This window comes from Diadema antillarum, unplaced genomic scaffold, assembly GCF_040938485.1.
Source record: "Diadema antillarum isolate AM-2024a unplaced genomic scaffold, OU_Dant_1.0 scf00000020, whole genome shotgun sequence".
NCBI classification, from domain to species: domain Eukaryota; kingdom Metazoa; phylum Echinodermata; class Echinoidea; order Diadematoida; family Diadematidae; genus Diadema; species Diadema antillarum.
In genome coordinates, this window is record NW_027270909.1 from 6,318,300 (window position 1) to 6,331,562 (window position 13,263).

At 38.5% G+C, this 13,263-nt stretch overlaps 1 pseudogene; it reads right to left on the reverse strand.

Annotated features, from left to right (window-relative positions):
- Positions 1-9,155: 9,155 nt before the first annotated feature.
- LOC139729855 (heparan sulfate glucosamine 3-O-sulfotransferase 5-like) lies at positions 9,156-12,722 on the reverse strand (annotated as a pseudogene).
- Between the last annotated feature and the right edge of the window lie 541 nt (positions 12,723-13,263).

Sequence of the window (13,263 nt, forward strand, 5' to 3'; positions counted from 1 at the left end):
TGGACTTTATTCCAATATGGTCATTGACTTTTTGTTTTGTTTGTTTTTGTTTTTTGTATACATGTAAAATATGTATTTTTTTTTGTTTACTTATTCATTGTATTTGTGTAATTGTATTCATTCATCAATTTGTACAGACACCATCTAGAACTAGAAATACTTACTGGTATTCTCTTTTGCCAGGGATTATTAAGGTAGTACGATGCATCACATATACATGTAGCAACAGACATACAAATGTTGTACAATAGTGAACGCATTAAGGGTATGCCTCTTTTGTCCTTTTCCGAGACCATGGACAAAATTTATTCAAGGGATTTGATTTAAGCTTAACTTTTGGACTTTTCAGGGCCTTTATGATAGAAAACAGAGCAGTTATTGCAAGTAGCAGTGTGTGTTCATAATTTGTGTGTGTTTGTGTGTGTTAGTACAGTCACTGTCATGCAATGGTGTATTTTTACAATAAACTCTTTAGGAAGATATTTCTATTTGAATTTTGTGCCGTAAGAGAGAGGCAGCTGCATAAAAGAAGTATTTTATTGTAGTGAGATGTTTCTATCATATATCAGTGTCCATTATAATGAAAGACCAATACGAGAGGCTTTGATTAAACAAGAGATTTGTCTGATAAACTGTCATTACAGTTTACCCTACATCTGTGTTAATGAGGTCTCCCGGTTATGACAAGAAAATTATGGAAGTCCCGAGTAGTGTTTCTCATTATAACAGAGTTTGCCTGTGTTTGAATTTTGCATTGTGAGCCTACAAAGAATCCAAGATTTCATCTCAATATTTTCTCATACATTGTAGATCCGTCCATCGTGGAGCACATAGAAAAGAATCACTGTATTATAAGAGAAGATACGAAGTGTTCCTACACATATAGAGTGGTAGCATGTCATACACAGCCGCCGCATAATATGCACAATTGTTTATCATGTAGAGTGTACAGTACTTTCAAAGATCAAATCAATTATCTAATAAACTTTTTATAAGAACTATCTGCTTTGTAAATGTGTTATTACTTTTTGTAAGTGTCATTTGCATAATGTTACTTTTGATTGAAATGGCTGGCACTGCAACATTGGGACATTGAGGAAATTACTTTATGCCATATATTTAGCGAGTGTAATTTTTCGCGAATCGGAACTTCCCAACAATTTTACGAGTGGCTAAATTTGCGATTGTGGAGTACAGTACCAAGCAGAGAAGTGAAAGTGTGTGTGTGACATTCGTGCCGGGATCAGAGTTTACATTTTTGAATGTTTTTTAAATTCCCGAATAGCACCTGACTCAAGAAATAAAAAACTCTCAAAATATTTGGCGTACACAGCATTAGACACACTTTTCATACATGTTGTGCTATTTCAGGGAAAATTATCAAAGGAAGATACAAATTGGACCAGAACAGCAAAACTTAGAAATAATACTGCAAGGACTTGCATTGGCAAGGATACATAAAAACTTGTTCCTATCCATTCCTTTGTGTCTTTGTGTTTTCCAAGTACTTTTCATAGTCCTGCTTTAAAAACAAACACAACATATCAGCCAAAGTTTGAATGAACTTGGTCCAATTTTTTTAATAGAGATTACTATTTGAGCATTGGGTCATCTTGCAGTGTGACCTTTGACAACTTTGCAAAAGCTAAAGGCACCTTTGCAGACCAAACTACAACATGAGATAAATTCAGTTGAATGCCTATTGGAGCTACACCGCACACATCACTAAATTCAGCGAAAAAGGTGAGTGCTCTTTATTCATAATTCAGGTTGTGACCTTTGACCTAGGCAATTGATTTTGAATCCTTTGCATGAAGGAGCTACCCCCATCAATCCTTCCTTTTTATACTTATACCAAATTACATGTGCAGCCAGAGCTCTGTATAGCATTTGCCACTGGCATTGTCCTTGAATTCATTTCTACCATTTCATTCACATCTGTGCTACTAGAAAATTAGCCTGTGTGACTGCATGTGTGTGTGTGTTTGTGTTTCTAAAATGCAAATTGACATACAGAAAGTTCACTAAATGTAGCAAACACTGGAAACTGCGACCATTTATGTATCAAAGTGGATTTATTTATAGTTAGTTACATACATTATTCGATTCACAGAATATTAAATGTTCATGTAAAATGTCATACCAAAGAAATGCATGTACACTGTACATATTACAATAGGACACATCACATATCAGCATATGTATAGGTCAAGAATGACAGTGAAAAAAAAATGACAAGTTGCAGAGATTAATAATATATCCATATACTGGATAATCATAAGATAGACCCAACTGCTAACCATCCACTGCCAGCTATCAAAATTTGTACACAGGCAATACATTATACACAAATATCTATGATAAATACAAGGCAAAAGTTTGATAACTGACAGCAATTCTTTAGAAATCTTCATACAACTATCGCGTAAAAGAAAACAAAAATAATTGAATTTTTAAAAAAAAGCATGCATATGAAACACATCCATCTCTGCACAGCATTCACATGATTCTAAAGGATGTGCTGTTTCCATGCAAGTGAAACACACAGTTTATGCTGACACCACACATATCATTATTTTCCCCTTGTTCAAGGGTGCCTCATTCCACACAGGCATCTCATTATCATAATAATACAGGCCTGGGCAAATCTCACATTCAGCCCCAGCCAAAGCACCCCTCCCCCCCCCCCCCCCCCCCCCCCATCTCCAGAATTCATCCCTTTCATGTACATGTGTCAGTACATCTGCTGTACAGTGTAGTCTGATTACTAAGAATGGCTTATGTCTGAACCAATGTGGTATCGGCACATGTCAAAGACTCTGGAATACCCCTCACAAGGTCATACGACAACATTCAACAGAGATAATTTTACATACACTGCTCATGCAGCTTCGTGATACACGTACAGACAGATTTTAATATGCAATTCATATTAAAGCCCAATTCCACACAAAGTTGACTTATATCAGCAAGAGTTAATCTATAAGCCAACATGATTGGGAGATTTCATCAAATATTGAGGAAAAGCGGGAACGTAATGGAATTTTCAAGTTACACATGCATCCACTATGATATATGTTACATATACCACATAGGTATGAATGTCACTTAGATTTTGTGATATTAATCGTCATGAACTCGCTTGCCACCTCTGGCCTACTGACAAATCTTAGCTAAATGTCATTCCTTCACATGAAATTTGTGTCTAATCTTTGCTGTGTTCCAACAGGCCTAAACCAGAACTAGACACTCTATTCAAAGAGGGATATGACTGTAGTTGCTGAATTACCTAAGAAAGAGCAGATTTTCAAAACATTTTTGTGCATAAAATAATGGGAGAATTGTGGGTTGACGACATAATTTACACATCACTGTTGCAATGATAAAAACCTTGTGTCAAAAATGTCAAACGTTCAGGAGAGAAAAAAAAAGCACTGTAAAAAATGGGATCGCCTTTCCTTTGAAATGCCATGGTGGCTTCTTTATAGGGGTAAGTCAGCTAAGATTTGGACAGGACATCACTTTACTGATTATCTGATGAGTACATCACATTGTAATCTAAAAAAAAAAGTGACATTCACCCAAATTTGAGGTAAAAGGTTTCGTCACTCCAGCGACGATAGTGTAAAGCCTGTACGTGTTTGCAAGAAACATTTTTGTTGAATGGGCTGAAAGACTTCAAAATTCTAAAACTTTCATATTTTCAAGTCCAAACTGCTTGAAAAATCTTACCCTCCTCCTAGTCTGATTGTGCTTTTATCAATTAAGATCAGGTTGAGCATGGTGAGAAGTGGCACTCTGACTAGCTCTATGTGCCACACTTGCACGCCCAACTACAGTGTACCTAGGTAAGTGCTGGATTAGCGTGCCATCTTCACATATTTTGCTCCAATGCACAAACCCATCCAAACCGATCAATAAATTGAAAGTTTGCCACAGTGCATTGGAAGCTTCACTCCCAAATTCCATTCCTCACACATGTACATCAGCTTGTAGCTTGATTTGCCTTGTGAATGAATAGCAGTGTTCCACACTGTTATAAATTCTAATTTTCTGTCACGGTTGTGTCTGCAAAAGTCATGCTTACCAGACCTGGATAATAACATAGCTACTGGCCATTTGCAAGAAAAATATTTATCATTATAGCATTGTCACACAATTTACATCACAGCAAAAGCTTGGAATTTTCTTTCCTACTTCAACATTGCATATCTAGCATAAACATTTCTGTGAAAAGTTAAATGGCTTTGAAAAACAGGTTATGTTTTCCACAAAACACAGAGGATTGCTGTATCAGAATAATGTGGCACACAGGGGGCTTTACAGCATGGTACACATACAAATGCAGAGTTAAAGTGCAGTAACAATGGGATGGAGAATTGTACTGCAAGCCCATTCATGCCAACATCTGCATCTCCACATAATCCGCAAATTTGGAGATTTCCGAGGAATTAAACTGGATCATGTCGTGAGTTTCAAACGACATGTTTTTCACATAGTACCCCACAAGATGACTTGGCTAGTCTAGTCTGCCGCTTGATGTAGCATAGCCAACTAGTGTGATTTTTATGGCAAACTACCCCAAACTCTCCCCATACATTGCAGTGTTTTTCCACCATGAACATCTCAACACTTCTAAAACTCCATAACCCTTTTCGTCAACATGCACCCTATTGCTCTATGATGTCAAGAAACCTTCAACGCATTAAAACTGTCTGTCATAGAGGTTACCGTTTTGCAGCATTCATAACATTGCATTGTACGGAAATTGATCTAGATGATAACACATCATGAAGGCTTGGCTGTAGTAGAGCTCTCACTGCAAACAGTGTACATAATATTTCATACCTACTTGACGATGCGAACATTGGACACTGTCGATGTTCTTTCATCCAAATGTAATAATAGCATTCAATGCAAGCACAGAAGACTACACCGGTCATAAATACACACAACACAAAAACTACACAGAGTAAAAAGCAGCCCACTAATTACAGTACAGGTACCGGTACAGTATCTAAACATGGCCAACACTATGAACATGGAGTGACGATCATAACGCAATGGGTTGGTTAATGCGAATATTCCAACTTCATGCTTATCTTTGTTACAAACACTGTTTCCGACAACCTAACAGTTTAATGAGGCTTGCCTTTAGAACCTACATGTACCAACAACTAACGCATCGAAAACTAGATTCCGAGTATGTTGTACTGAAATGCAGTGAGCATGTAGGGGATGAAACAGCTCGCCTAAAGCTGTATAGTGTTTCTCTACAAACTGTCCCTCCAACAACCCCATCAGGTGCCTTCAAAAAAAGTTGATTCCTAACCCCCCCCCCCCCCCCCCACCCTATCTCTTTTTCATACTTCTTCTTAAACAGGACCTTTTTAGATATATTTCAGTGCATGACAGTGTACATTTGTATGGGTTTTGATATGTCTTCTGAGAACACAATTAAAAGACATGTACACCTACTATGTAGTTCACACATTATTTGATTGTCTTCAACCAAACCAACATTTTCTGTTCATTGTGTGTGTGTGTGTGTGTGTGTGTGTGTTCTCTAAAATCCACTTGAGGCTTTTTTTTTTCTTCTTTGTTGAAGAGTCTCTTGCGAGTTCTTCAGTTTAGCCAAGGCTGCCTGAGTAGAATTCTTTGTTGAATTCACCTTTTTTTTAGGGCTTCTTTCACATGGCAACTGATAAAACCAGACTGGTGCATTATGTAACAGTCTACTCTGCTCAATTACAATTTTATAATAGCCCTTTTTATGCCATGGACTTTGGAGAGTGTGTACAATGTTATGGGGTTTTCTGTGCTAATCAGTTCAAAGCTCACACAGACTTAACTGGCATTAGTCAAACTGCTCTCAAAGTGAATTCTCATAATGAAAAAAAAAAAAAAAATGTGAATAGTCTTTTTGATGACATCCCATATCCAAACCGGAGCTACATCTTTAAGTGCCAGGCGCTTTATCCACACTCAATTATTCACTTCACTTTGTCCCAATAAAGTCAGCAAGCCTACATAGTCAAGCAACAAGCCTTCATAGTCCAACAGGAAGGTGATGGTAACACAAAAGGGATTAGGGGGGATTAAGATTACCTCTATTCAATGACACTCAGATTTCAGACACCTCTGCCCATCAGCAAAGAAAGCACAGTAAAAGTCAATTGACACTGGAGTTGAATCAAAGCAAATATTGTACTAAAGTCCTCCTGGGTTCCATACATACTATTAGCACACTGTACTGTTTGTGTCATCAAGAGGACATAGGGTATGTGTTGGACAATTAGCTCACCAACCACCATAAGTACATGTACCAGTATATTCCATGTTGGAAACTACCCTAACTTTCACCGTCTAACTTTTGTGATGCAATTTATTTGAGACTACAGAAACTGCAACATACATTGAAGAAGACTCAAAGGTTCCATACTAGAAGTAGAGCAATTGCAATGATATCAGCTTCAAGTGTTTCACCACAACTGCAATGACTGTAACATGTAAAACATCTTTTCCCCTTCATTTAAAGAATAGCTAGCCCTGCCTGCATTAGATACAATGCTTTCACTTTTCTCTGGTGGTCAATAGACTTTTACAACAATGCCACAGTTCATGTTTTACTCACCTCCCACTTAAAGGGATTGTATAGTTTTGGTTGAGACCTAATTTCAGGTTTCTAACATTTTTTTTTTGGTGAGGTAATGAGAAACCCCTTATGAAATATATGAAATAGCATGTAATTCTATGAGGAATTTGACATTTATTGATGAAAATGGTTTTTGAAATGGCTGAGATATAAAAAAAAAAAAAAAAATGTGATTCTAATAAAGTGTGGGACCCACACTTTATTATGATCACTTTGTTTTACTTTGTTTTTTGATGTTTCAGTCATTCCAAACCCGATTTTCATCAAATAAACTTTGAATTCCTCTTAAAATGGTATGCTGTGTACTACCATGTATATCACAAGTGTTTTCTTGGTATCTCACAAAAAGTTAAAAGCCCAATTCCCATCTCCACCAATAATGTACCATCCCTTCAACACAAATGCATGATACATTTGCAGAGCAGAAGTTCTGTAGTACACTGCTACCCCACTCCCACTTGACACAAATGCATGATGTACACAGTTTGCGGTTCAACAGAAGTTCTGCATTAGCACATACAACTGTACATTGTATCTTTTGCTAGCCCATACTATTGTACATGTACAGGTTGGCTTCCTGTATTAAAAGTTGGGGTGGGGATGGTGGGTGAAAGGGACGAAACAGCCACAGTGTGGCAAAGTACATTATGTCCACTGCACAAAGCCATTCCCAGCGGCACTTCCTGTCTAGTTTGTGCTCTAGGACAAAGAGGGGGATTGTAAAAACCACTTTGTACAATAAGCTGTCACACCTGACTGCCAATGCAACAACGTTGCATGTTCTAAAATGCAGCATGGCTAGTGTGAATGCAGTGCTCACTATGGGGTTATGCTCGGCTTCATTCAGCAACGGCTGGCTGTATCTGGGCAGGCTAAACTGGGCTGGCAAAAGACAGGCATTTACAACCAGCTTTCATACATTGTATGTAGGACATGCTGTCTACCAGAGGGCTAAGACTGCAAATTTGGCATGCTAAATACAAATGTTCACATAAAATACAATTAGGTGCTGTAAAGCAAAGTATTTTGGCGACATGAAATTTTCGCGAGTTGCCTCTAACATTCAATGCATAGTGTAGACAAGAACTTTTGCGTGCAATTTAATTTTACTGGGCTGGCAAAAGACAGGCATTTACAACCAGCTTTCATACATTGTATGTAGGACATGCTGTCTACCAGAGGGCTATTAAGACTGCAAATTTGGCATGCTAAATACAAATGTTCACATAAAATACAATTAGGTGCTGTAAAGCAAAGTATTTTGGCGACATGAAATTTTCGCGAGTTGCCTCTAACATTCAATGCATAGTGTAGACAAGAACTTTTGCGTGCAATTTAATTTTGCTAATCTTGGCTCTTGCAAAATTCACAAAATTAAAATGCATGCAAACATTCCTCGTTTTACAGTACAGTGAGGTGAGACTCACCTCCCTGATATTTGCTGTTTTAGTCTCTGATTTGGGGTTGTTTCACGTACAGCCTTTGGGTGTACACTTGTACCAGCAAGCTCCTACAGTACGTATTTCAATTGTGTGAAACAGTTCTGAGGGAGTGAATCTTGGCATTGAATTTGGAACAGTCATGTGAGGGTTTTTCATGCCCCAGGAGACAATGTACTGTACATGTGGTACATTGTATGTTCTGACAGAACAACTCCTACAATAATACTGCAATGTACACAGAGGAAGATGGCCAACTCCGTGGTACATGTACAATGTACACTGTACAGTCTTTGTACACTTTTTATACCTGTAGGCAAGCTAGTACATACAGAACCTTACCACATTTTTTCCTGGTAAAATGTCACATACATCATCACATTCTTATACCACACATACATATACATGTACATGTATAGTGCATATTTTCTGACTGCCTGAATAACAACGAAATCATACTACACTGAGAGGTTGATTTAGTCTTGAGACAGGTGTACACTATACAAGTGTAACTTCTATTCACTACAAATTTTACAGCCACAATAAAATGTTTCATTCATCTGTTTCCTTTTCAATCAAATGGACATTTGTATTTATAAGACAAGTGCACAATATTGAACAGTGTGTTAACAGTATTGCAGAACACAAACATACCTCAATTTGATATTCATGGACCATTTGTAAACTAGACCACAACTTCAACAATGACATACTGTTGTACAATGTATGTACGGTATTGTACTACAACGTACAACTGCCAAGGGGGGGGGGGGGGGGGGGGGTGGGGGCCAACAAGAACAAAAACAGTTGTACCATGGTACATCAATGTAAGAAATCACACAAGTGTACAGCACGTACATTATACAACTGTACGTGTACATGTACAGGTACAATGTACATTGTACAAGCAGAGAGCAGGATTACCAACATCCCCACACATCAAAATCAATTTGAGCAATGTGGGATATACTGACTAAACGTTCCATGCATTTTGATGGGAAAATATAATGCCCAAATCAGAAAGAGTTTGCTATCTATATCCAGATTTGAAGAGATACTGATCAATGTTCTCTGGAAGCCTGCTGAAGAATCAAAGAGACTTGGTGGTTGTGAGGTAAGAGAGCCATCTTGGAGACCTGTCGGAATATTGCATGAGTTTCATGAGCAGAAACAAATTCTGAAGTACACTGTATACAGCATCTTTAATTTACTGACTACAGGTTGTCATGGGAACAAAGTTATAGTACCTCTCAGAGTTTTTGTTTTGTTATGTTTACTTTAGTTTTGTTTGCTAATTTTGGGTGTTTTTCTTTTTCATTTGTTTGTGTATTCCTCTGGACACAAATTGATACCAAAAAAAAAATGGTGAACAAATGTAAATCACAGTTATACAAAATTGTAACTAGTATATTCTAAAAGTGTACCTGTCTACTGCAAATTGTGCGGTACACTGTATGAGGAATAATGTTCTGCCAGTATCATAAATACATGTATAATGTAAAAGCAAGAGCATGCATTGTATAGTACCGACTCTATAAAATGGTATGTGGGTTTACGTTACCAAATAGACCGACTCAGTAAAAATGGTAAAACATCTAAGCCATAAAACCCTCACCAGTTAGGGGTTAAGAGAACACACGGACAACTGTTCATCAAAAATGTTATTAAAGCAGTTGAATATAAATTGAAGCTTATTACCTTACATACATTGTACAAGTGTACATTGTTGTCAATTCCAATTTCTACTGAGACATTTGTGTGAAATGACCAACAAAATGCATTGTAATTTCCATTTCCTTCTGCCCAGAGAGCCCTTTTGAAGAGCAATGTGTAAAATTCAAGTTATGTGCATAGAATGTACCTGAAAAAAAAGGGAAAAAAAACCACACACACAACTCTGCTGACTTCCAAACATTTCACTATCCTCTGGTTAAGAAGTACAATGTACTAAGTGTTATAATGGACAGACCAACTTTACCGGTGCATATCTAATCTCACACATACTGTATTTCCTTTCCACAGATTTAATACCCATTACAACTCAAAAACATGTACTACCTCAGCAAACAAGTACAGTGTATGTTATAGTCATTCAAATGGTTACCGACAGGGGACCTGTCACTGCACACAAAGGGTGAGAAAATAACTTTGCTACAGTACATGTACATTGTACAATGAACATTGTCAGGATGTACATGTTGTACTTGTAAACATTAATTTATTAAATGCCTACAATGACAAAACTTACAATTAATGCATGGATATGGCTAATAGCATACAGGTATAAAATACCAGGTGGAAAAAAAAAATGTACCTACACATAGAAATATGGGTGGTTCTAAGGATGAAACGTTCACAGTTCTACAATTTGTAAACTTCAGCACTGAAATCCTGTCTATTGGCAACTTTTAAATACAGAAAGGCTGTACACAATTACAATGTCCAAAACGTCAGGAGTGGTCACTGCAGTACTTCTTCTTAGGCTGCACTTATCCAAACTCAAGAAAGAGAATCAAGTTTCAAAACGCGTTTCGATTGGTGTTCATGAATGTGGTGTGAACCACGATTCTTGGGGTGCTGCGTTTATAGAACCATCACACACTAGCGATTCAAGTGTCACTGCAAAGCTGCTTTGCGCCATTCGGCCCAGGAAGTATAAAGGTCAACTGCATACCACTAAACATGCCTTGATCATTCACACACAAATGATGGGTAGGAAACACAACCACAAACAGCTGGAAGTTGACCTTGGGATATAAACGCGTTTCAAAATGGCATTGCTTTTCTCTATACTACCAGAAAGGCGATCATGGTCTCGAACGCAACGTTACTAAACGCCATTGAAAACACGGTTGTGTTTATCTATCGCCTGAAAATGCATCAAACACATTTGATTTAAATAGGATCATGATTCTGCCACAAAAATTTTTTTAGATAAATGCACCCATATTCAAAACAACTAGTATTTTCATGTTCAATATTTCACCTTTCTTCAGTTTGTTTAAATGCTTGCTTACAATAAAATGTAAATACAATTGTACATTACATGTACAATGTATGTAGATATCTCGCGGGTATTATCCTGCCAAAGGACATAGCGCTTCGTGACCCTCCAGGCTAATTTCTATGTCTGGTGCTATCTGCGTAGTAATGTTAGTGAAAAGGTAAACTGCATGACAGTTGAATGTACTGGATGCACACATGAACATGAGATTCTGTTGCATGCGAGCATCCAAGAAGTAGACACCACAATCAGTTTGTGATTTGGAAATACCGCTAGACAAATACTGCCTGGTAAAGGTAGAATTTTGCCAGATGTGTATCACAATTTTAGTGGGCTGCTTTCACCTCATCATTTGCACACAAGGAAACTCTTCCTTTGTATGATGCATTCTACCTCAAGAACTTAAACTGTAGCAATGATAAAATCTATTTCAATGTGGCATTAGCGATATTACACAGCTACTGCAAGTTTAACATAAATTCAATTTGAGTCATTCAAACCCTACCTCCACCTACAGTAAAAAGAGTTGCTACTATCCACAGAAATATTAAAAAGGAGTATGATACAGTGTACATTTTGTACGTCACCACTCGAACGTCTGCCAATTAATTCAAAGAATCTGTCATTATATGGCCTGAAAAACTTCTGCAGTTTTTCAAGACAATAGGGTCCACTTCAGGATGTGACTGCCCCTTCTTGTCTCCTAGACACTTTAACTTTGTTGATTTTAGACAATAAAATCCTTTTGTGGCATTGTAGACAAAATTGCGCTTGGAAAAGAAGCTCTTCAAGTTGAGAAACTGCTCGACCTTCTTCATTTCTGGCAGCGGGTCAAGAATTAATTTGGCACCATCAACAAACATCAGTTGGGACGGGGAAAAGTGGCGCTGCCAGCTTTTCACATAGTTGGCATACATGCTGGTCCTTATAGCCTGGTAGCTTGTGTCAATTTCTCCGTGATCCAGAACTTTGTCTTCAAATCGTGGAAAACTGCGCAGCTTGTTTGAGGTGTGGCTCTTGATCTGCGTGTAGTCTGATAGGGTCCTAATGGTTGGATCGCGCACGATGGCCAACAGCTTGATGGAGCTGTTCATCCGACTTATCCTCTCCGGAGCCTCGGTGGTAACAAAATACGCGGGCGTTTTCTCCATGGTGATCTGGTCGGCATAGGAGAACGGCATCTGCTCCGGTACCACTGCATTCCCTTGGAATAGTTGTCATCAAAGAAGTGGATCTCCGATTGGCCGCCACGATGCTCGGATGCATGCGAAGCATCTCAAGAAGCGCCCTCGTCCCACACTTGCGCACTCCGATCACGATGGCCTGAGGAAATCTACGCTCAAAGCTCCCAGAATGCTGTGCTGATAACTCTGCGATATCCGCGTTGACCTTGTCGATACTCGGAGGAAAGGCATTCCCTTCTCTCTCTAGTTCGTCCGCCTCGGCGTCGTCAAGGTGATGCCCATCACTGTGCATTGCACAGAGGAGTTTTCGCATCCTCTCCTTGTCGAGATTTGATTGGTGGAGAGGAGGAGGAGCACTCCCGAAATGACGAGGGCCGCCACGAGTACGCGATGTTTTCCCATCATGCGGTACAAAAGTGTCTTCATCATGTTAGGCTCTCAAGAATTCATTGCTGCTCATTTTGCGCAGTCTCTAATGGAACATCTCTGCATGCAGGGATGAAAGAAAACATTAGTATACAAAAACATGTAGTGTAATAATCTACAGTGTCCTCACCAATAGTGACAATCTCCTGTGTATACATTGTACAGTGTAGTACACATGTTGTGTGTGTGGCCCAGATGACATACTGTATACGCTATAGTTTTCGCGTACATAAATTTTCGCGAATTGATGCTGTCACACATTTTCGCGAGTGGTTAAATTCGCGATTGGGGGACCAGAGAAAATATGAAGTGGCAAAGAAAGTGTGAATTTTCAACTTACTAGGAAATAAGAATGATACTAGTTATACACTGCATGAAAAAGACTTGCCAAACTCTGCGAACTAGTAAGTTAGAATTCAACATTTTGAAGTGGTTAAGTCCATCGCGCTAGATTTCTGACGAGTGGTCCCCTTGCGATAATGGATTGGCTCTCTACAGCATTCGTAAGTAGACGTGGACGTGCGTAAACAAGCTTAGCCAGTATGGTCTGTTCGG